The sequence below is a fragment of the Lemur catta genome, chromosome 2 (assembly GCF_020740605.2).
Source record: "Lemur catta isolate mLemCat1 chromosome 2, mLemCat1.pri, whole genome shotgun sequence".
Taxonomy (NCBI): Eukaryota; Metazoa; Chordata; class Mammalia; order Primates; family Lemuridae; genus Lemur; species Lemur catta.
The window spans coordinates 115,852,139-115,876,294 of NC_059129.1; positions in this window are offsets into that span (position 1 = coordinate 115,852,139).

Consider the following 24,156-nt stretch of genomic DNA (forward strand, 5'->3'; position numbering starts at 1 on the left):
AAATGATTTCACTGCACCTCCTTCATTGCTTAGAAATGAGCATCTTTTCTTGTATGTCAGTTCCTTCTGCATCTTCAACATTTAGCCTTTTCTTCTCCATATTTTCTCAGTCTGTGGATCTCTTTGGGGGATTGAAGTCACCCTAGCTGAAGCCCTCATCAGTGTTTCCCAGAGGACGCAGCCAGCCCAGTACAGGAGGAGGCATCTCTGAGCATGCAGCACAGATTCTCATGACACAACTTAACCTTCCTGTTGTAATGGAAGGACACACAGCTGCTCTGTCCACCATGCTTCCTAGCCCTCTCAAGATCACTGCTTTCTGAAGAATTTGCAATGAATCTGCCTTCTGGCTGCCTGTTTCTGGGCACCTTTTTTCCACCAACTGTAATGCTCATGTGGACTGCCTGGCTTAATTGACTTTCCACTTCTCTTTTCCTCTTCCAAGATATAAAGATTTTAAATGATGTATTCCTGTTTCTTACTCTGGTGTTTCTTTCCTTATCCCCATGTGATAAGTGTTTCCACTACCTAGATCTATTCCCACTGTATAAAATCTACTTTCAATTAAAACATACATTACTAAGGAGAAACAAACCTTATCCTATAGAATTATTTTAGGTGGAAGTATGTTCCCCTGTTTTAGAACTTTTGGATGATTTCAAACACCAAACACCAAAAACCTTTGTCCTCAGTGTTACCCAGTCAAGTACAAGTAGCCAAATTATTTTTGCATATCTTTCTACATTTATCATTGTCTTCATTTTTTCAACAAGCACTTACTGGGAAGGTCTACATGTGCACATGTAATGCTGGGAAAAAAAGATTAAATAAACCAGAACACAAGGTGACAAATGACTATCATGTCTTCCCATGTATTTTGGCTTAAGGACCCTGTGGTCCTCCAGACAAATTTACCTCTGAGATCTGGTAAATTGTTGATGGTCATGGATGGAAGGTAAATTCTTGATACAAAGGCAGAGTCAAGAGAGTGCAGCAACATAAATCTGTTGATATCTGATCTACACTCCTTCCCTGGTCTCCAAATTGTGCTTTATAACTGAGGGGAGGTCTCTTTTCTATCCTCAGAAGATTTAAGTTCTAATCCCAGGTGTGTGACCATTGGTAAGTCACTTAACTGATCTGAGTCCCCATTTCTCATGTGTAACAAGAAAGAGAGAGACTGGAGATGATCACCGTAGTCCCAGCAAGGGAATATCTGATACTTCTTTTACTTAAGAGGTTATGCCCCTAATGAGCCCTCATTAGTGACAATGTCGTTTGGAAATCATCCCAACCCTTTTTCCCAAAAGTGAAAATATACAGGCTCTCAGAGGAGAAAGATTTAACTCTGCTGCTCTGATGTTATTGAATTAAAAGTTGTTCACATTAGTAGTTATTAAAATATTGAGATGAATAACACTGGGAAGAAAAATAATATATAAATATAGCTAATGCCAAGAATAGAGGCCAATCTCCACGAAAGGAGAAAGTAAGGAAAGTGTGAAGCACCCTGTAGCTCGTTAGACAGCTTATGTCAATGTCCCAATACTACTACTAACTGGTTGTAACTTGTGTGACCCTGGGCAAATTGTGTGGTCTCTCAGAGCCTACCTCCTTCCTCTGCAAAGTAGAAGTAGCAATACCTCTCTTGCAAGGTTGTTATTAGGATAAAAAGGTTCATAATTCAATATGACAATAACTATATATTCTGTATATAAATAAATATCAATAAAAATTATTACTAATTCCACAACTCACACATATAAACCAGTTTTATTTCTTGATTAATGGTAATGTGATAGCATCCATATAAGGGTACGTGTGTAATAATTTCAAAGAACAAATTAGATGTGAGAATCATGGAAATGAAATGAATCATGACTAGTACCTAGAATGTAAATACCAATTTTGTCTGGGGTCCTCTTAAAATTAAGAAGTTACTTATTCCTTAAAGTGTACATTTTTTATAAATAGGCATAAATAAAGACACTCCATCTTTTCCATGGATGTATTTTAATAGCAGAGGAACTAACCGGATTCTTTCTCAGTACAACTGCAACTATTTCTGCACAAATTATGGAGAAAAGCCTTCTTTTTATGGCTGATCTATTACGAACATGGTGTAACTTGATGTAACACAAAGAGAATTTGTCTGGAATCCATCCTTCACTGAAAGAATAAGACTAAACGAAGCTGGTGGTCGGATCAATTGAGACTTTCCCCAATTCAAGCAATAACCCCCTCACTAATTTAGATTATTCTTGTTTTATTTCAAGATTTCTTAGAAAAAGAAAAACAAAAACAAAGCAAAACAAATGGCTGTACCTCCTTGATGGTAGCCACTTACCCTTTGACTATGATATATAATTATCCCAAAAACTCTCTGAGGGAATTATTGATATCCTTCTTTTACAAAAGGGGAAACTGAGGCACAGAGAAGTACCCAAAGTCACACAGCCAGCAACCAGTGAACCTGGAAGTTACACCCAGCTCTGGCTGGTTCCTTCTTGTTCATCATATCTCTTAAAATCATATTTATTATTAGCTCCAAGGTTGCCTATGTCATGCAATATTGAAGTGTTTTCGCATGATCTGAAACAGTACTTTAAGAAGAAGCTGGAGAAGTCAAATCATAGAGCCCTCAACCAGGATAAGACTTAACTTTGAATCTGAACTCAAAATATGACTGTGTGTGTGTGTGTGTGAGAGAGAGAGAGAGAGAGAGACAGAGAGAGAGAGACAGAGAGCGAGCGAGAGCGCTCTGTGGGGAGCCTATGGGCTGGCTGGTGAGGCAGTGGATGCGGGGAAACAAGTGTATCGGGAGGCAAGAAGAATAAAAAGGAGAAAGGAGAATTACGTGCCACTGGAGAAAGATCACACAGTTCATACAGAAAGGAAACAGCAGGTCTGGCTCCTTGGGAAGTCCTGGACTGCTATAGCCCTTTATGACTGTGGAGTGGCTGTCAATTCAGTTCTTTTCTAGTATTAGCAGGGTATTTACCGGCACTATCATTTTCTCCTGAGTCCTTGTTCAGAATTGCAATGATCCAGGAAGAAACATCAACAGATCTTTGCCATTGGAACTGCCAAACAACTTCCTTCAGATGCTGTCTCACTTTCTCCCCAGCTACTTTCAGGCACTCAATTATCAGGATTTTAATTGTCACACACCATTTTTGCCCATCCTGTCCCTCAAGTAATTCTGAGGCTAACATGTCCATCACATAAACAGGTACAAAAAAAAGAAGGAAGGAAAAAAGAAAGGAAGAAGGGAAATGAGGAGAAACAGAGGGGTGGGAGAGAGAAGTAGGAAAGGAGGGAGAGAGAGGAGGAGAGAGCCAGAAAACAGTAATCACTTTTATTCATGGTCATTAAAATACAGTGGTAACACAACTTCAGCGAGTAGAAATATTTCATTAACTGGAAAATTGGCAACATCATAACTTCAAGAGACAGAATTACATGACTACAAAATAATGAGACATATAAACAGTTTGTAAAATATCTTACACTTCTTTGTCTATAGCTGTGTGCAATGAAAATTGTTGCTCAAAATGATGGTGAGCATCATGTTGAGTATTTTGAGTATCCGAGATACTGAATCACCTACTAAAGATTAAGTTTTATTTTTAAAAACAGAGAACTTGAAAATACATATTAGAAAAGTTTTTCAACAAAGTTGAGTAACTTTACTTACCAAAGTTTTCTGGATTGAGGTTTAATTGATGTGTTAACTTTTGTACTATTAACTCAGTTACTATTTTATCTCTCCCTAATTCCCATCACAAATGGATTTCAAGCAAGAGCTAGAGTATTTCAACCAATTTAACAACTCCTTACAAAATTTAAGAGGCATCTACCTTTATAATAAAATCTAAAATAATCCAATGCATTATAAGTGCTTTGAAATTGTAAAGCACAATAAAAATATAAGCTATTATTATTGCTAGGAATTCACTAGCTTCAGCAACAGATTGACTTTCTTTTCCCCATTTCTCACACTGCAGCCCTCACTGGAGATTTTAGAATTAGAATAAATTAGCCATATTCTCCCCCAAAAGGAGTCAATGGAGGTACTAATACCTAAGGCAACCACATATTTGAGAATGCAGTGATGCAGCCTTTTCTTCTAGTACATTTTTTTTCTGTTGCTGCTTACAATGGAGCTACATCAAGGTGGGATTAGACTTGCAACTTACTTCACCTTGTAAATTTTGTGGTACCCAAACACAATAAAATAAGTGAAAACTAAATGTTGAATCTTGAACTGGAGACATTTCTGAATCAGTTAATGCCACCATATGTGGTCTCCCCAGACCATGCACACTCTAGGTTGGTCCCAATCTCCCAAGAGGGAGGAAATTCTGCAACAACTCAGTCAACTATCTGGCCATGATGATCTCAAGGTTTGGAAAGAAAGAAAACATTCTGATCTCAAAAGACAAAAAGAATGGGATCCTTACTTTCATCCTTATAGCTACTCAGTGGCAACCGTGTACTCCCTGCCCCCCAGAATGCCATGCCGTGGGGCACTGGGCTATCCCTGGCAACAGTCAATCCATTTTGGCCTTTGACCTCATTCCCTACTTTGGTTCCACACTTTGCTTACTTATGTTTTTTGATTGACTAGTTTGAAAGGGAAAAAAATACTACCTAATGATTTAAAAATTAACTAGGAATAAACTGGGGAAAAATAGTTTAGTAAAGTTCTTTATTCTTAATATAGAACTAAGGAAAGCATATTATTTGCACTTCTTAAAGCAGTAGTTTAATAAAATAAAAACCAGAAAAACAAAAATAAAAACACTTGGTATTAACATCCAAGGGATTTTCCTCATGTGTTAACTATTTAAAAGGTCCTATTTATCACTAAGTTTGCCTCTACTGATCTTTTTCCCATAGTAAAAAATGGTTATGACTCACTTTAGGAACACACCAAATGCTACAGGAAAATAGATTTTAGTTTTATCCAAACCAGCAGTGAGAATAATTTACGATTCCAAAAAAGACATAGACATGCAGAGTCAATTTAGGAAAGTGAGTCAGTTTCATGCAAATAATTTCTTGCTTTCTTGATTGGCAGTATCCCTTTTAAATGTTGAAGTTTTCGGGTGAGGGGGAAGAATGAATTATTGTGGTAAACCAATATTTCCACTTGTTGACGATGGACTATTTAAAGGCTTGTTTAATATGCACATGTGAAAGGGTCAAGAGAAGAGAGCTTAATTTGAATATCCAGATGATCCAGTCAAATCCAAAATGGTATTATTTATAGAAAAGAAGAGATCATTAAAACATGCTATTCTAGGATCTCTAGATTTTTCAAATTTATTATGGAAATTATCTTTTCCACAATCACCTAAATAGATTGTTTGGTCATAGCCAGCCCTGCAGCCCTAAGCAATTGAAATTCAAGGCCTGTATCAGTTTCCTGGCCCCCACCATTTTCACCCCCCAAAGAAACCTATCAATTAGATAATAGATAAATTAAGACTATATTTACAAATAAAGAATAATATATATCTAATAAGCTTAAAGAGAACTTACTACATAATAAATCACTGGTTTGAGACTTAATGTAGTCACTTAGGGACAGGAAATTAAAACAAGTCAGTTGATTGCCCTTCCCATCCATTAATAAGGTGTCATTTGAATAAACAAATTATCTATCTGTAGATTCTTCCATGCTTAATGTATATAGCTAATGAGCAACAGTGCTTTGAGGCACCAGTAGAGCTATCAGCTTAGAGTTGAGTATCTTCATATGTATAGGCTATGTAACATTCTCCTAAAATTTCAGGTTTCTAGGTGAAGGTTAAAGTGTTCTTTTGTAATAATTGATATACTAAGCCCAGCATCCACAATCAGTAGTGATGTTTTCCTTTCTGTGAAAATGAGATGAAAATGTATTATTGCTTTTACGGTTGTATAACTTTGTAAGTTTTTGATACCAAGAAAACCTCGGAAAATATGAAAATACAGATGGTTATCTAAGTATAACTTTTCATAGATCAAGAATGAATTAATTATCAATTTGAAAGAGAACTTCTTTATGTGCAGCTACAATCATGACTGAACTGAACTGACTAGCAAAATTAAGGTCTAACTCTGCTACTCAGGCAGTGTTTCAAATGACTAAAATTAAATAAGTGAAACCTTTCAGTAGCATTTCAACTGGAGAAGTAACCAGTCACAATGGCTAGCCACATGCAACGTGTCTGCGAGGAGTCTCTTCAAGAGGTATAAGATTATTTCAGAACCTCAAAGAAAAAGCAGCAGATGGTCCTGCTTTTCCTTGTGTCACTGGCAATATTATCCAAGACTCAAATATTAAGTTAAAAGTAAGTTGAGAAGAATACTTCAGAAAACAAATTCATCCCCAAACCACCTCTTAAAGTATGGAAAGAAAAATAATGCTAAAGTGGAGGAAGAAAACTAAAGGTGGAATTCCCTATATGTTCTAATTTGCAAGATGAAGCTTCCATCTTACTGCAAAGTACTACATCATGGTTCTAAAGATGCCACACTAATTCTAACTGAAAACTGTCCTCAGTGCTTCCCACTGTGATATCTTTACCAGATATCACACTGTCAGCTTCTATTTTGTCCTGCCCCTGCACTCCCACACACTGGATTTCCCAGTAGAAACACTAAGCACACTCTGATGAACTCAACAAAACAGAGATAAGGAAAAACAACGTTTGGGGGGAATAATTCTGTTTTCAAAACAATTTTTGAAACAAGTGTTATTCAATATTACCAAAATGGCATTAAAGTAGTCATAATGGGGTAAATGACAACTTGGCTGAACTTTGTTATACTGGTTTCACAGTTTAATATGGTTTTATTTTGCAACACATAAAGAGATAACACTCTTTTAACAACCTTGGTCCAGCCCTGCTGCAAAAACACAACCACCTACTGCCTCCTTTCTCTCCGGCTAGCTGGTCAGTCCCAAGCCCTGTTTAAGAAGCAGCAATGATTCTATCAAATTACAACAAACTGTTCTCTATCCTAGATGCCTTGAGAAATTTTCCGGCTATTCATTCCTGTTTCACCTTTGACGGGAGCCAGATTTGTAAGCAAAGGTGCCAAGGCCCTATCACTTATTCTGCTTTGTGTTTCTTTCATTTCCTGTGCAGGGTAACTGCTCCAGAAGCTCAACTGTTTCTCACAGTGTAAACCACGTAAAACCTTACAGGATTAAAAAAAGAAAATTAAAAAAAAAACAACAAAGTTCTCATAATGAAAGGAAATGAAAGGAATAATAGAGAACATACTGGAGGAAACCAGCCACGCCCATTCTTCCTAGTGCTCTGTAGTTTAACCCACACCCAAAGTAAACTGTCTTCACTTCGAGAAGCTGCCTCTGTAAATAAACTGACCAATGTATCTTTAAGACATAAACGTCTTGGACTGCCATAATAAACATTGCAAAATAAATACAAAATAACATCTGGAGGCAAAGTTTTGCATGGAGTGGGGTGAGAGTGAGTGCTAACTTTTCTTAGTACTGTCAATAAAGTATGAATTTCATTTTTTTAGTTCGGGAAATGCTCTCCATTATTAGCCAAACACAAACCAAAGACTTAGCTGATTTTACTTAAAATTCCAAAGAATGTAATACTATCTGTTCATAATGTGTTTTCATAAGTTGGGCTAATCTTCTCAGTGATATTTTAATTCCCTTGTTTTCTACTATTTGAAACTAGCACTCAGTTACTAAGCAGTTCATTTAGCTATGAAAATGGTTTATATTGAAGTCTAATTATTATTGTACTGGTAGACAAGAAAACTTTTCTTTTTGCCTTGGGAAACCAAAATCTCCAATGTAATGTACCAGGAAAAGACAACACTTCCATTGTAAGAGAATATGATAATGGTTATGATACTTAACCATTATTTCTCATTGCAAAGACAAGCAGAAAGACCAAGTTTCATGTGCTTCCTACATGAGTCCAACTAGCGTGTAGTGATCTCATTCAATTAACATTTATAGTGGGTCTACAGCAACTTGGTTGGGCTCTCGTCCTGTGAAAAATAATTACATGGAATGCTTGAGTCATTCCTAATAAATTTAAACATTATGTAGATACATGCCCTAGGAATCACTTCATTTGTTTTAAGTAATGCTTTGATAAGATTTTTCTAGGTGACATAGTAAGCATGGAAGTCCAATGCCAAAGAAACAAAAGCATTAGAAATATATGTAACTTGTGAGTAAATTGTAATATCTTCTAAGAAATCATTATGCCTAATTTATAATGATTTATTCCAAATAATTATTTCTTATTTCTGCTCCCATTGCATAAATCTTGACTTTTTAAAAAAGTGAAACAAACTTGTTAACTACCAGTGGAATAGTAAGTGTTTCCCTTTGAGTCAAATAAATATGTAAGGATATCTAGTCTCATAAAAGTGTTTTCAAAAAGTGTACTTATCTCTCTTTTCATAGGAGTAGAGTTTGGCAGAAGAAAACTGCTGAGCTATGTGTCAGATAGTCTCATCTGCTCGCAGTCTGTTCCTGATGACACACATTTATTGTATCTCTCACATGGCCCAAGCTATACGAGCAAAATGAGGGACTCAGTTTTACTTTAAAAAAAATTCTCTTTTGAAAATAAAAGACATTTTATTAAATTTTTTTTCTTGATTTGATTAACTAAAATACCACTTATAGGCAGGCTACATAAAGGATATTCTAAATTCCAATCTTTCTTTCATCAGTTATTCCAAAGGTTGGAAGTAAGGCCAAATTTATTCCAGCTACAAGTTGTAATAAATTTAAAGGAATCATACTCAGTTTCCATGATTAATCATTCCCTCTCTTTCAACAAAAGAAAATTCAACAAATAAAAATAAATAAAAATCTCTCTATTTTAAGCTTTGGAAATAGGAAGACTTGCATTTAAACCTCTCTATTGCTGGCTGTGCAATCTTGGAAAAATAACTTAATTTCTTTGTTTCTAAGTAACTTAGTATATATCAATAAAATGAATATATTATTACAGACCATATAGAGTTGTGAGAATTAATGGAAACAAAGTGTGTGACATGCCAAGCACATGGTAGCTGCTCAGTAAATCATTGCTTGTTAGATTTTATATGTGCTTTAAAATGGAATTTCCAAGTTACTCTTAAATATAAGTATATATACACATATATATGCACACAATATATGTATACACACTTATATACAAATATATTTCCTTCAATAATTAATCTTCCTAAGATATTCAATTTAATCAATGAGTACTTATGCTATACCTACTATTTGCCAGGCAATATGCTTGATACTGCTGATGCAACTCTATAAGACAAAATGCTTACCTGTGAATCTTCTTAGCAGAAAAAACACATAAGATACCCAAATGCTATGAATGTGTTTTTACCTAAGTATATGCCTGGTGGTTGGAAGTCCAGAGGAATGAACCCCCAATTCAGCCTTGGATGCAGGGGCAGGAGAAGTTGATGTCCAGTAGCCTGAGCTAATTCCTCAAATATGAGTAGTTCTTTGCCAGTGAAACAGGTTAGGAGAAGAATGCCAGGTTGGGCATCACAAGCCATGATAAAGCCTGATATAAAAGAGTGTATGCAGGTTGGAAAACTGCAAGTAGTTTTTGTGTCTTCTGGAAAGAGATTGGGAGACATGTGGGCAGGAAACAGATAATAAATGGCCTTATACATTATGGGAAAGAATCTGGACTTTATCCTGAAAACAGTGATGAGTCTGTTGAGGGTTTTGTGAAGAACAATGAAATGATCCTATTTGCCGTACGAAGTTGCCTTTGGTGGCAATGAAGGATGGATTTTTAAGAAGGAAGACTCAGGTGAGTAGCAGTTTTAAGTGTAGGAGTATAAAATTATATTAGTCAACTTCAAAATGAATAGAGCCTGAATTAATGCAGGGAAAGATGAAGGAGGGGAGGGGACACATACCAGAGATCTTTTGAAGGTAGTAGCCATGAAACCTGGCCACCAAAAGAAGGAAGCAGGTGAGTAATGAATCCCATGTCTCCCCTGGGTACGTCTTGAGAGAACAGTGGCATTAACTGGAGAATCAACCACAGCCAAGAATGAGATTGCTTGTATGTTTTGTTGTTATTGAGGTATGTGAGAGACATTCAATGGAGATGAACTCACAGGAGTCTGAAATATAGGTCTGTCACTGATTAAACCATACAAAAGGTGGAGATATTGATTTAGAAGTAATCATCTCATAAATAAATCAGAAGGCCTGGGTGAGTGAGCCTAAGGAGAATACAGTGAAAGAAAAGAAAAAAGATTGAACACAATTAGCACTATTTAAAGAGTGAATAGAGGAAAAGGAAGTTAAGAAAGAAATTGAGAAAGATGGACTAAAAGGTAAACAGGTCAAAAATAAAGAAAGCAAGGATACAGAAACATTGGGAGTGTGATTATATCAAACATCACAACAAAATCAATCAATGTAAGGAGTGACAGGTGTCCCCTGGATTTGCCAATATGGTGATGTTTCAGAACTTGTTTCAACAAAGTTGTGGACAGAATCCAGGTCTCAGTGTGTTGAGGAAAGAATGGGAGGTAGGAAATTGCAGATGTGGAATGTGGGCAACTCAATAAAGAACCTCTTCTATTAGTAGATGAGAAAGTATACTCAAGTAGGGCCTATATACAGTCAAGGTCTGATTCACTTGGGTCTGCCTTATGAAGAAAGAAACTAGACTACAGTATGTTAACCTGCTAAAGTAGAGAAGATAAAGGAATAAATTTCCTAGCTTAACAAACAGTAGAATTATGCTAACCTGTAATAAAACTACAAGTGCAGCTATAAATGTTAAGCATGATGGACAAATGTCAATTTTAATAGGATTTCCATTCTGACCTGTTTCCTTCAACACATCTTTCCGGCTTTCTCTCCAGATTACCCATATCACTTCACATTCTCAACAAGATAACTTTGCCTTCTCCTTTATTTTTCTGTCTTCTTTTCTATATAAATGTATTTGGTAATGCTACTTCATCTTAACTGGGTTTTTTTTCATCTAAAACTCACCTATGTTATTGCCCTCTTTAATACCTAGGTCAAGTTTCTCCACTTTTAGGCAATATTGCCTACTCAACTCTTTGCCCAAAACTTGTATATACAACATTAATTTCTACTTTTATAGTTACTTTGTAAATGAATTACAAATAAAATAAAAATCAGTGTAATCATATTTTTAAAATATAAAATGATAGAAAATATAAGGTACGATTATATTATTACTTGTATATTATTTATACAAGAAAAAGAAAACTGTTCAAGTTGACATCCCTACTTAGTAGAAAAAATTTACTAATAAAAATTTAAACATGTTCATTATATTTTATATAATTAAAGCATATAAATTTTTTGTTCCATATTTGCTTTCATTTTTCGACTACATGCAGCAGCAGTCTAGTATGTGCAATCCTGTTATATTCTGTAACAGTTTGTAACTCTCTTTCACATATTGATACAGTTTCAGCTATTCAATTAAAAATGAGATGTTTTATTAATATATTCACTTGCTGATATAAAGAATCTTGTGCTAGCATATTCAGCAAAAATACAGCTAAATTGTCTCCGTTAACTTGTTATTTAATCTTTAAAAATAGAAACCTAATGTAATATTTATAGTAAGGATCCAATGATAAACATAGCATTCTATAATGGTTTTCTGGCCTGTGGAAACTCAGACAAGTAAAAACCACACATCTTCATAGCTTCTTCTAAGTCAATAAAAGAGAAATGCTTGCTTCTATGTTAGATTCTAAGTCATAAAGTCAGTTAAACAAGACCAAAAAATCAAGCAATTTTTTTATATCTATTGTACATTTTTTGAAAAAATATCAATTCTATTTCTCAGTACCCCTCAAAAACTATTCATTTTTAAAAACTATTTTATTTTCAAAACATAGTTTCTTTTGCCTAAATAATAGGACTTTCCTGGAGAAACAAATATATACTTTGAAGACTACGCTAAAGCTGTGTGTTGATATCTGACAAAATTTTAAAAATAATATTAAACTATTGGTAAGAGGCTAGAAGGCCAGACTTTACCATTTCCTGTTGTGGCCTCTTTTTGTTTTTCTTTTTTTTTGTTTTTCTTTTTTTTTATTTTCTAGAGTTGTTAAAGTAATAAATTGGGAAAATTCGTAGAATGTGTATTGACTTTAACAAAGGATTTGACAGAGCTTTTCTGGATATATTTATGAATAAGATTTACAGAAGCAACTACAATTAGATGGCTCCATATCTGATTGAACAACTCTATGGAAGGAATATTGATAAAATTATCAATGTCAACCTGCAATTCCTACAATGGTATACCAAAGTCTTTATCCTGCATCCTGTCTTGTTAGCTTCATCTCAATAGCTTAGATGAAGCTAAAGAAAGCATTCTTGCCTAAATTTGAAAAAACCAGGACATCACTGAGAGAAATAACCTATACTTTGGAGGAGAAAATCAAAACTGTAAAATAGCAAACAGGCTGAAATGGTAGGCTTGGGCCAAAATGATAAAATCAGTAAGAAAAGAAAGAGGCCTACATCAAAGTATTACTATAACAAACTACACAGGAACCAGGGAATTGGTAGCAGCGGGCATGGAAAAAGTCAACCCTGAGAGGTTTTATTTGACCACAGCTTTTATTTGACCACTAGGCACAAAGAAGCCGATATGGTGCCCACTGTTGCTAATGAAGCAATGGTGCTGCGGACAGCTTGCCATCCCCAGGGCTGCTGCTATTTCTACTTCAAGGTCAAGTCCTGGGAACTAGCTAATCTGACTACCTGCATACCTGGACTAGAATTTCTTCAGAGGCACCATAACAAAATCTTCATACCAGTTAATTTGGAATCTTGAAAAGCCACCATTTATTCATGTCCTCTACCACAGCCTGCTCAAGTTCTCCCCTGAGCTCCATCAGGAAATGTGAGGCCAGGGAATCCCAGCACATGAGGTGGGACTTTCACAGGCCACCCCTGTTTTTAAGAGAATTATTCAGATTTCAGCTAAATCAAGGAAATAGTTCAATTCGGAATAGTTATATGTTGGATTCTAGGTATGGGTTTGGGACAGAGATGGAAATGAGAAGTGGATGAATCAGACTTGAAACAGCACAGAATAAATAGGAAAAGGATAGAATTTTTAGGGAGTGATGAAGGATGAGCGGGATGTACATGTAGGAAAAAGAACCAGAAGAATGGATTTCATGTTACTATTTTTAAACTTGAACTTCTCCTTGAAGGCCAGGACATCTTGCAAAATTATTCTTTACACTATGCATCATTGTCTCACTTTCTCTCCACGCCCCACACAGTCATTAAAGACTTGAACAGATCAATCACATGGTCAACTTTTCACCCCAATTTCTTATTCATCTTGGGCAACTGACACTTTTGTGTAGGCAATATATTCACCACTCCAACCTTACTGTATATATTTACATATACTTACCTCTATATGGACACCCCAGGCCATATCATACCCGGAATTCATTCAGCTCTAGGTTTCTAATTTCTGCATTATGACATCCTGTTCACAATCTCGTAAGTTTTCTGCTTCCTCAAATTTTTGGTGCACTAACAATATTTTTTCAATCTCATTAATCTCATTGGTCCTTCAATTTATTTTAATCTCTCATCCTCTGCCTGGCTTTATTAAATTATTCAGCTGAGCTTCATTTCCCTCATTTGTAAATGAGAATAGTAATACCCACCTCACATATTTGATATCAGGATTAGAGATAAATATGTAAAACATAGCACTGCTCCTTGTTAAGAGTAGACATTAAGTGATCATTATCAATGTTTTGGGTTTCTTTTTCTTTCTTTTTTTTTTTTTTTTTTTGAGACAGAGTCTCACTCTATTGCCTGAGTTAGAGTGCCCTCGTGTCAGCCTAGCTCACAGCAACCTCAAACTCCAGGGCTAAAGCAATTCTCCTGCCTCAGCCTCCCAAGTAACTGTTACTACAGGCGTGTGCCACCACACCTAGCTAGATTTTTTTCTATTTTTAGTCTTCTATCTAATTTCTTTCTATTTTTAGTAGGGACAGGGTCTCACTCTTGCTCAGGTTGGTCTTGAACTCCTGACCTCAACCGATCCTCCCACCTCGGCATCCCAGAGTGCTAGGATTACAGGCATGAGCCATTATCAACCTTACTCCATGTAAACCTCATGATGTGTTACTTATCTCTCCTGTCAATACCATTAGTTCCTTTGTCCTTCTTCTGCACCTAATTAGCAAAACTTGACCCCTGGATCAACTGGTCACTCCCTTTCCAGTCACATATCTGGCTGCCAAGCACTGCTGAAAACAAATGCCACAACCGCATGGATGGATGCCACTACAAACTTATGGTCTCCCACATCAGTTGAGCTATTAACACTACACAGTAAAGCTTCTAGTCCACTTCCTTTCTCATTCCCCACAATAATATTTTCAAACTTGCACCAGTCTGATTTTGGCCATCACTCTCAGCAAATGAACTCTACGTTAGACAGAAAATAAAGATCATCTTGCAAAGATGTTCTCCACTTCCTGTTTCTCCCCACAACACAAACAAGTGTAAATACAGCCTTACCTCTTCCCTTTCTATTTTAGCTAAATGGTCCTACATTTCAAATGTTAGTCCTTCCATCTGTTCTTTGAATCACGTCTTTCCATTTCTTTGAGAACCTTACTTAATATGAGTGTATTTCCTCTCTTTTGGTATTTCAATTTTTCTTTTGCTTTCAGCACCTCCTACTTTGTCTCTCCATCTCCTTCTAATGATCACCTTAGTTTTCCTTTCAACTTAGGGCCACGTTTCTCCAAACAGCAATATGTACTTACCTTCATGTCCCCATTTCCTAGGACTGTCTCAACCACTCTCTCTGGGTGTCTCTACCTCTATTACAGTAAATTCGATATTGCAAATGTCTCTCTAGTTGCTAAAAATAACAAACGTGTTTCCGTTCCTGCCTCACGTGACCTCTGTACTGCTCATGATGTTGTTTATCATCTTCTTGGAATTCTTTTCTCATATGATCGCTATGGCATCACTTACTCTTGATTTCCCTCCTTTATCTCCCATATAGATAATTTCATTCATTTACATGATTTTAGCTACCATTTAACATTAATTATCCAACATCTAAATTTCCAACCCTGGTCCTCTCCAGATCCTTGTAGCTAATGGATAATTCAAGAAAGCAAAACTTCCTAACTTGAACATCTTATCACATTTCAAATTCATTACATCCCAGATTGAACTCACCATCTCCCACCTACCTTTAAATTTGCTCATCTCCTGCTTTTCCTGTCTTGGGAAACTACACCACCTCCCATCCATTTTCTCAAGCCAGAGACTGCAGTCAATCCATTGATTGAGTCCTGTCTATTTTTTTCCCTTAATAGTCCTCAAAACCATTCTTTTGTTGTTATTGTTATTCTGTGATTACTGATGCATGCTTGGCTTTCTGTGTAGTTTTCTACAAAAGTTTCTTCGTTGTATCTGCCAAAATTTAATGGAGCCATACTCATCATCCACACTGTGCCAGGTATCCACCCAACCAAAAGTTTTCTCCAATGTTTCCCATTATGTTAAACTTTAAACAAAATTAGTAACAACTGTAATTTATTAAGTACTTACCATGTATCAGTAACTTTTCATATATCATTTAAGTTAATCCTAAAAATAATCCTTGAAATGGTAATAAAATGGGAAGAGAATAATTAAGATAACCAAGATTTAATAATGAATAGAAGGAGCAAAGCCAGAATCCAACCAAGAGACTTTCTGACTAGAAAAAGTAATGCTCATAACAACTGTTATAAAACTGAGCCAAAGATGGCCTCTGTATCTTGGTCTCTAGGTTGTTTATTTCATCACTGCAAGCTGAAACCTATTAGATCAAAATCCCACCAGCACCAAACTAAACTTTTCATATATGTGATTATTTTTAAATAGTCCACACAACCAGATTTTTAGCCGTTTACAGACTGCCTGCTTTGCATGCCCTGTGAAACCTCACCCTACAACTGCTGACCATTAATAAGATAGAGCCTGTGGTCACAAGACCCCAACATGCCATGGCAATTTTAAATAGGGTAGACAGAGAAGACTTCAGGGAGGTGACACTTGAGCAAGTTTGGGATTTTACTCTGGGATAAATGAGAAGTCACTGGAGGATTTGAGAAGTTCCATGATCTGGCTAATACTTTAACAGAATCACTCTCACTTCTAGGTTGAGAATCGACTTTAGGGGACAAAGAACAAAGGAAGCAGCTGAGAAAAGATGGTATTTTCACTATGGTAGCAGCAGTAGAACTCGTGATTGAAGGTCAGATTCTGGAACTATTTTGAAAATAGAGCTAGCTAGCAGATTTTCTCACAAGTTATGAGTGGGATGTGAAAGAAAGAAAGAAATCAGGAATGACTCTAATATTTTTTGGTCTGAACAACCAGAAGAATGGAGTGTCCATTAACTGTAATTAGGAAGGCTTCAACACAAAAAACAATGGTGATCTAGCACCTCTTGTATTATCCTGCATAGAGCTGGAGCCCATTCTAAGTGAGGTATCACAAGAATGGAAAAACAAGCACCGCATGTACTCATCATCAAATTGGTATTAACTGATCAACACTTAAGTCCACATATAGTAACATTCATCAGGTGTCAGGCAGGTTGGGGGGAGAGGAGGGGATGGGTATATTCACACCTAATGGGTGCTATGCCACTGTCTGGGGAATGGACATACTTGTAGCTCTGACTCAGGCAGGGCAAAGGCAATGTACGTAACCAAACAAACCATATTTGTACCCCCGTAATATCCTGAAATAAAAAAAAAAAGGAAGGCTTAGAGTGAGGCCTTAAAGTTTATTCTTTCTCTCTAAGCTTAAACCTTCTCCCCAATAAACAGAAATTGATAGCATACATAAAAACTTTGAAAAAAATATCTTGATCCCTAGAGAAAAAAATAATCTGAACAAAGCAATCCCATCTCAAATTGTACAATGAAATACAGTAATGACCGTTGGATGGATCAGTGTGTTCTAGATACTTTGATATTCCATATGGTCTAAAAAATAGTACAATCCAAACTGCATCCATAATAAATGAGTCACAAACAGGGACTGTTTAAGACTTGCAAAAACACAATATAAATACCAGAGTGGATTTTAAGATTTATTTTTGAAAAATCTATTTTTCTTTAGTTTTCTTTTGTGATCCTCCTTCTTTCCCTCTTTCTCCCTGCCCCCCCTTCTTCTATTACCTTCTGCTTTGTTCTTTTTGTTCTCCTTTCTAAAATTGCATTTTTTTGTTGGTTGCTCCGTGGCCCATTAAATTTTTAAGGCATCAGCTTTATCCTGAAATTAAAGTGTGATTTCTGGAGCATGTGCAGATTAGAGCTCATCCAAATCCATCATGTTTTATTTCAAGCATCCTCTTCCTATTAGCAATGCAAAAAGACCCAAATCTACTACAAAGCCTAATTGGTAACAGAGGGGCATGCGTGCATCTCTCATTATGAGTAGGGGGAGGAGGTACTTGCCTCATGATTTGCCTGAACAAAATACACACACTGCTTTAAAAATAGAAAGCTCTAGGATGAGGAGAATCAAATATTTATGTCAGCTTAAAAAAACTGCATAAATTTTGAAGTCAGAAGACTTGGGAACTGTGCTTTATACTTTGCAAACTGAGTGATTTGGGGCAAGACACTTAACCTCTCTGAGTCATAGCTTCCTCTGTTGTAAGGCATCACTGTGTAGTTTTTGCTTTTCTTTTCTTCTTGTTTATCTTATTTATCCTTACTTTCATCTTTATTTTCTTTCCCTCCTTCACTCTCTTCCTCCACTGCTCATTCCCTCTTTTTTTCTTCCTTCTTTTCTTCTTTCCTTCCTATTATTCCTCACTCCATATAGGATTTGAGAGAGTTTCAATGAGAATATGTCCAAGAAAATAATCAGAAAATGAAAAATAGGTGTAGAAAGCTGAGAGTATAAATAAATAGCTTTAAAAATACTTACAGAGATCTCTAAGCAATTAAAAGTTGAAAATTTCAGCCTAGATTATCATATTTTGATTAGAATTAAGGTATCCCATCAACACTGTCAGCTGGATGGAAGCAATCCCAACACATTGTGGAACTGTTTGTAGCCTCAGCTCTTGGTATCTTCTACCCCTTGAACACATGGTATCGTATTTCCACCCGTCATATGGCCTTTCTCAAAGTCTCCGTATTCTTCTGTGTACTTAGTAGGTACATAAACTTTGGAAAGATATTTAACCTCTCTGAGCTCAAAACATAAATCTATGTATTCCTATGAGAATAAATAACATAATGTATGTGAAAGTATTTGTATTCATTTTCTTTTGCTACTTTACAATACCAGCACACATTTAGAGGCTTAAAATATCTCCTGGATCTTGGCTGGATCCTCTGCTCAGGGCCTCACAAACCTGAAACCAAGATGGTGGCCATACTACTGTTCTCATTTGGAACTCAGGGTCCTCTTCCAAGCTTATCTGGGTTATTGGTAGAATTTAGCTCCTTGCAGTTGTAGGACTGAGAGCCTCATTTCCTTTCTGAATATTGGCTCATGATCACTCTCAGTTTCTAAACACTACCTGCAGTTCCTTACTATGTGGCTCCCATAGGCAGTTTACAGCATTTTGTTGGCTCTTTCCAGGCCAGCAGAAATGTTTCTGCTGATGCTTTTTATTTCTTTTAAGAGCTTACCTCATTAGGTCAAGTTCATTGCAGACAACTTTCATTTTGAAATTAGTCGGTCAATTTATTGGCAACCTAATCATGAGAGTGATGTCTCGTCATACTCAGTCTCATCCATACTCAAGGGGTAGGAGTTATACAAGGTCATGCATTATTGGGGGTCATCTTAGAATTCCTCCTGTTGTATGAAGCATACATGACACCTACACCCTATAAACAGAACAATCGAAACAAGATTTTATAAGAAGTGCCACTTGGCATAATCTTTTCCACATGCCAGAATCTTAGCTATAATAACAATTCAGTCTAGGTACCATTAAAAAACAACATTCCCTCAAGGATTTCTCAAATTCATGAATTTTCCCTGCATTTGTTCTTTTCGTCATTCATTTAATATTTAATAAATATGCATTGACTATCTACTGTGTGCTAGGCACAGAGCTAGACACTGATGACAAAACGAGATAGTCATGGTCTCAGCCTTTGCAGAGCTTAGAGTTAATACAAAGAATAAAAAAGCTAAACAAAAACTCCAAACAACTAAGGCAACAAATAGGTACAATATTTGTTAATTAAGTTCAGAGCTTCTATCACTGTAGGGCTTTTAGCAGGTTAGTGACGTTATTCAGATGGTATTTTTAGAAGATGACTCTGACTTTAGAATTGACTGAACATTATTAAGATATTAATGTTTGTTGAGAATGTCTGAACCCATTCACAAAAAAAGAATTCCATACTTTTTACTACACATAAACATAAGGAGGACATACTTGTCGTCCTCCAGGAAAAACTCAAACCTCTTCCATAATCCTACCTTAAATTCTACTCACAATGAGGAATAATACTACTTGTCTGATTTTTTCAAGACTCAGAGCACTATTAGGCCACAATCATAGTAGGTGGAATTAAGATGTGTCTACACCAGTCTAGTCACTGAAAGCACTTCTCATTATTCCCTGGGCCCTCTTGCCATTGGATGTGATCTCAACTAGAATTTTCTCTGACTGGAATGGTTCATCACTTAGCATTAGTTGGCTTCATATAACAAAATTATAAGGATTCAAACTAGATAGAAATTTATTTCTAGCTCATGTTTTTAAAAAAAAAAAAAAAAAAAGCCTGAAAATATGCGTTCCAGGGCTGGCGTGGGGCTCCATGATGTCATAGACCCAGCTCCTCCATCAACCTCAGCTCATGACTCCCACCTCATGATCCAAGGGAACTGTTGAGTTCCACCTGAACTGCATTACAACCACCTGAAAAAAGGGAGGCTTGAATAAGAAAGGGAGCAAAAGCCATATGCCAGGTGACCATTAAGGAGGGTTTGCAAAGCTATTAAAAAAAAGGCTAAAAACTTATGCTTATATCTCATTAACCAGAACTTAGTCACAAGGCCATGCCTAGCTGCAAAGAAGATTAAAAAATGGAGCCTTTTATTCTAGGTGAGCATATTTCCCAGGGTTTTCATTACAAGGAAGAAAAGGAGAATGGAAATTAAGTCAACCAGTAGCAGTCTCTGCCATGTGGTAAAAGTCACGAGATAGATTTGAGTGGAGTAGGCCGAGTCCACAACTTTTGGACAGTTTTGTTCTGGGTCACTCAGTCTAACCCACTGGACAAAAGGAGTCCTCCAAAAGGAGTTGAGGCCCAGCCTCAACTAGAATTCCCAATATAGAGTTTGAAGCTGAATCTCCAATTAGAATGGTTGGAGCAATGTTTCTGTGGATAAAATGAAAGTCTTGGTATAGTAGGCCTCTATCAGATATATGTGACAGAAATCCACCTTGAACTAGCTTAAGCAAAAAGGGAGGTTTTACTATAAAGATATTTGTTTACTATTCAGAACTTAGAAAATTCCTAAATAAGCAAGACTTTGGGAGAACAGATATTGAACTAGCCTGAGGGATAAACCTGACACTGAAGGAATCTTCTAAATATAGTAATATTCTTAAGACATTTTCCCTACATCCCATTATCTCTATTTCTCTGGGGAGCCAGGCAATGTCTGCTTTATTCTCCTGAATTTCCCAATATGATGAATATGTGACATGGCTCCTAACTGACTAATCGAAGTTTATGTTCCGTAGTTCCTGATCAGAGAAGAGATAGAAAGAGATTTAATTCCAAGAAAGGGACTCTGTTTTGCCCAGTTTAGGGAATATTCTCATCCATGGACTAATTAATTATTCTCAATCCCCGATGGAACTAGGTGGATGAAAATGAGAATGAATGGGAGCTACACAGGAAGAAGCGGGAAAGATACTGAGCGAATATGTTCAACAGAGATCTGCTAAATCTGGAGTGGACATATTATTAAAGCTTTGAAAGTCCTGAACACCAGTTCCAACAGCAGGATAAGAGGCAAAATGAAAATAGGTTGCTGTACTATTTTAGAATTTTAATATTTCTTTAGGAATAATTCGAGGGTAAAATCCATTTAAGGGATTTTTCATTTCTCCATGGGAACAAAGGATGCTCTTGATTAGGAGAAGGGGTTTATTTTGTCTACTTTTATAGAAGGATGAGAATTTTCAGACACTTTATATTTCTCACCTTATATAACTGAGCTAAGCTTTCATCCAATGTATGTTATATAACCCTGACTAGTTCTTCCACCAGCCACACAAAAGGAGCCAAGGAAGCTCCCTTGAGTTCCCCTCCTCACCACCCAAAAGACACAGAGGGTGGGAATCCAACCAGCTCTGCCCTACTCTGTGGGCCAAATACTGTCTTGGTTTTCTGTGCTTTCTTCCACTGCTTGTTGTTAGAGGTGTGCTTTCCTTGAATGAGGGAGTGCTGACTTTCAGAATTTAGATTCAAACTTTGGAGCAGAAGCAAGAAAGCAAGTAGGCCCTCTACTCAACTTTGATCCTAGACTTCTTAGGCCCAATTAACCAAGCCAAAAACAATCAGTGAATTATCAAGGCCACCCCAGCGCACCAGAGCTCCATGGGAGCTTGGAGCCAACCCCAGACAGTAATAAAGTTTGGTTTTATTTTTTGTGCATATATTTTTCTGGATTTGTGGGTATGGGTACCTGTTGAGCATAGAATTAAGGTGCTCAAAATGCTATTTCCTGACTAGCCATATCTCTTTTCATAAAAATCTCTTGCAGTTCACACATACATATATACATATTTGTATATTTTATTATAACTAAATACATATATATGTACATATATAATAACTAAATACACATATATTATAACTAAATACATACAAATACATGGGTTTTGATATACTAATGTAGTAGAGTTCCAAAATTGACTTTTAGTTACATTTCACTAAGGACCTTATTAGACCTCTTAACCTGTTTGGATGAGGATACATAGTATCTGTACTGCTCCAATCTGGAATTCTCTTATATTCTCTTCTAGTGCCCTGATAGTTTTTATCAGGCCACCTACACTGGGATTTGTGTCTTTCTTATATAAAAGCCCTCATTACTATTTTCAGAATAGTCTTCATTTTTGTATCTACAAATGCTCAAATTCTACTCTCAGTTGATTTCTATAGAGAGTTGACTCCTCTAATTTGTTTCATAAAATACTTTCAGCCTGCTTTATTTCTTAACCTTGATATGCTCATGTGTGCTCTCACTCCCTGCCCCCCACCCAACCCTGTTTGTCTGTTTCTTTCTCAGATAGGTGGATGGATTGGTGGATGGATGGATGGACGAAAAAGAAGGAAGGGAGGGAGGGAGAGAGAGAAGAAAGTTCTTAAGAGACTGTTGGTATTATGTTCTACAAATTTAGCAAAAGTTATTTCCAGGTGGAGTAGGGTTTTTACATTGACTAAGACATGAATGTGATCTATGACATGTCCCATGTCAACACTGACTACAGCAGTTGGGGGTGTATCTAGTTAGTCTTTTTATTTTTTTTAATTTTTTTTTTTTGAGACAGAGTCTCACTGTGTTGCCCGGGCTAGAGTGAGTGCCGTGGCGTCAGCCTAGCTCACAGCAACCTCAAACTCCTGGGCTTAAGCGATCCTACTGCCTCAGCCTCCCAAGTAGCTGGGACTACAGGCATGCGCCACCATGCCCGGCTAATTTTTTCTATATATATTTTTAGTTATCCAGATAATTTTTATTTCTATTTTTAGTAGAGACGGGGTCTCGCTCAGGCTGGTCTCGAACTCCTGACCTCGAGCGATCCACCCACCTCAGCGTCCCAGAGGGCTAGGATTATAGTCATGAGCCACACCGCGCCCAGCCTAGTTAGTCATTTTACACACAGTACCATCGCAGTTCTAGTAGACATAGCTAAAACTCAGGATTCCTTTTCTTCTTTTTTGGTAGAAGAGAAGCACAGAGGTAACAGATTCACATGAGTCCCAGAGGAAGCAATAAGGGACTCAGCAAAAAGAAACTGTGGCTGCCAAATACAAGCTTCACTACTTCACTGCTTCATGCCTTGGCCTCAGTGGCCCAATGTGCTTTAGGAACCAGTCACTGAAAGGCTTTGTAGGGCCTAGGAGTGGGCATAAGGATCCATGTGGCAGCTCTGAAATCAGGGAATCCATAAGCAATGACTTCTCTCTTAACTTGATTTTTTCACAGTGGCCTTAATCACTTCAAATAACCTAAGAGAGTCAGAAGTAGTAGCTATTGCCGCCCCATTTGAAAGTCTTACTGACCTGAAAGGTTAACGAACCTGTGATAGCAATTAACCTTGGAATGAGTCCCATTCTCTTTCTTACATCATTATTACTTGTGCCAACTTGCAAATACAATCATAACAGAAGAAAAATGAGTTCCAATTAAGGCACAGATATGCTATGTTACTATTATAAAAAAAAAAAGAAAAAGAAAAATTGAACTAGTATCTAAGCTAGTTGGATATAACCATGTTGTGACACAGAAGGTAGAGCCACCAGATACGGAGAATGCCACCTGCTATGTGTTCAAGCACCAGCACTTGTGAGTGACTTGTTTTTAAAAAGTAAAGTTGAACAGATTCAAATGTTGTTCTTAAAATATTGTTACTCTCATCCTTGCATTTTGTATATGTAGGGCCAGGACACCCTCAGTGTTCTGCCTAGATCCCTTTAGACCACGTTTATCATTTCTGAGCAGCCCTCTGCCAGTTTCTGGCCTGTACCTAAGACATACGAAAACTGCCTGAGACCAGATGAAGCTATTTTGCCCACAGACTTAGAACAAAGGAGCTGAAAGTTCCTGAGAGTCTATGTACCTCCCACGCCCCAGCTCTTCTTGGTCAATTACTTACTGATGCAAAAATATGAAAGTCCAGTTATTTTCCCCTTCAATCACGAAAATACTATGGTAAATTTTACATCCCAGATAATTCGACATTTCCCACAAGGCTGAGGCTCTTACTTAGTTTCTTCTGCATTCCTGCCCTGCTGGCCCTATTCTCTTCCTGGTATCTCCTATGAGTATTTCCTTTACAAATTACTCATACACAA